Consider the following 2,283-nt stretch of genomic DNA (forward strand, 5'->3'; position numbering starts at 1 on the left):
TAGATCTTTGTACAAATTACGAACGAATAAAATAGCTAATTACATTTTACAACTTGCCCATGTCTACGAATTTTCGTTTTTTTTATTTAGTTAAATTGCAGCTTACGAAATACCCTTTGCCGATCTTCCTTGAGTGTCTGTAGTAAGTATTAGTAGAACCCGACCATGTACGACACAAATCATGTTTACACATGTATACACTGAATACTGCACAAAATATTTAGAAGGATTACGAGAAAACAATTTGTTTGGTTTAGTTTATTTATATATCCGTAGGTTTAGTTTAGTTATATATCCGTACTTCGAGCACATGCCGGAGGACAACTCATTTTGAAGTCATCTCGGTAATCTAAAATTGGATAATCACTAACATCGTCATCATGACCATCATCCGTCAACTCTGCAGCAGGAACAGGGCTGAGCTCACCCAAACGAATGATGTTTGCAGCAATGAAACATATCAACAACATTCGAGCTTGTGCCATGTCTAGAACAAACGTATATTGTTAGAATAAAATAGTATAAATGTAAATGTTAAGTAACAAGGTACGCTTTGCTCATTTTCATTATTGCCAAATCCATGTTATAACTTGGGTTTCCTAGGCATTTGATATTGCTCTGTTCACACGATCTAGTAGCTCTTATTTCATTATGAAATCAAAATAATACTATCACAGTAATTCTGGTACTTTTACTGACATGTACTGATATTATCCGGGTTTGGGTTTCAAAATCAGGTCAATAATGACAAGGGCATGTATAACCAGAGACAATGATAAATTGACAAAAAGCAAGACGGCTATAAGTCTGTCGTAGTGTATCTAACCATAAATTAAAATATTACGGACGTAGCATAAACTATGTATATTCTATATATATGTATATATATATGAATTTGTAGTACATGGTCAGTAATTGAGTAAATAATAGATTCGTATTAATAATAATCAAATTTATTACATGACTTCTAAATTTGCAATCTAATATATGGCCACAATATTCATATTTCTATTTACTATTCTTCATATTTATGCATTTTTTGTTTTCAAACCCAAGTAAAGTGCATGTGTCTGGTATTGTAAGCATGTGAAATTTTATGGTATTACCCAGCGACACTTTTTCATGGCAGGAAATAAAAGCATTTTACAATTTAATTGAATGATATTCCTACAAATATAATTAGGCGTGTATTATGATAAATAGGACGAAAAAGTAAAATTTCATACGAGTTATAGTTGGATGATCAAAAATGACCTTTTATGTCTGACCATAAAACGAATGTAAGACGACCTGTAAATTATATAAACAATATAGCTGCAAGTCTGCCATTTTGAATTTGTTCGAAAAAACAAATGTGTATAGACATGTATCTAAACATCTATATTGTATGTACAACATTTGAAAAAAAAAACTGACAAAGCATAATCAAGACTTTAATCCATATGATTTGCTTATATGATCAATAAAAACTATACTTGTGAACTATGTCTGTATTTAAAATTACAAAAGACAGTATTATGTTAATGTCCAAATAAGCAGGTGATGCACCATTTATCAAGCTTCCAGAGATCGCGTGATTTTAAGAGCGAGCCCAATGTAATATGTGCTTTTTTCAATTGTTTACTAATATGTGATTAAAATTGTACTAATTATTTCGCCTTGACCATTTAATGAGAATATACCTAAAACAAATTTTGACTCACCTGCAAGTAGCTTGGAAAATTTGGTTGTCTTTTCTGAAGTATGATATTGAAAATATTGTCTGTATCAGCATGCTTTAATTCACGGTTCATTAAATATGTGTATTTTGGGACATGCGCAGTTTTGCTGTGGCAGCTATTACTCATTTGAATTAATGTTGATAGTTAGCCAGTACAATTCAAAAAAAGATTGAATACCGGTAAATATTATTGAGAAACATTTTTTATAGTCTTTTATGATTTTACATTTTATACACGATTTTATGAATTTCCCAATTCGATATCGCAACGGATGGTGGGCTTAATCCACTTGTTTATCATTTTTTTTCTACCAGCATAATAAAACGTGGTAAAAAGAACCAAAGATTACTAGCTCAGGATCTAAATATACAAAATGTAAAAACAAACACTATGAATACAAATTTCCAAATTATGTTTAGAATGTTGGAATTGTGAGGAATGCACTTACTTGTTCACTCCGACAGTAGCCTAGTGTAGCCCACACAATATCTATATCCTTCCACAGATATCTCTCGTGGTTGTTTATGCAATTAATAGTCCAGTGGATTTAGCCCTGAAACAG

General features: G+C 31.4%; 1 long non-coding RNA gene across 1 annotated transcript; it reads right to left on the reverse strand.

The window, feature by feature from the left end:
- Positions 1 to 243: 243 nt before the first annotated feature.
- On the reverse strand, positions 244 to 1,792 carry LOC144348065 (uncharacterized). Its single transcript, XR_013419769.2, has 2 exons — positions 1,704 to 1,792; positions 244 to 487 (listed from the first exon to the last, which is right to left on the reverse strand). It is a non-coding gene; the product is annotated as an uncharacterized LOC144348065 (long non-coding RNA).
- Positions 1,793 to 2,283: the final 491 nt, after the last annotated feature.

This window comes from Saccoglossus kowalevskii, chromosome 17, assembly GCF_978046115.1.
Source record: "Saccoglossus kowalevskii chromosome 17, keSacKowa6.1, whole genome shotgun sequence".
Lineage (NCBI taxonomy): Eukaryota > Metazoa > Hemichordata > Enteropneusta > Harrimaniidae > Saccoglossus > Saccoglossus kowalevskii.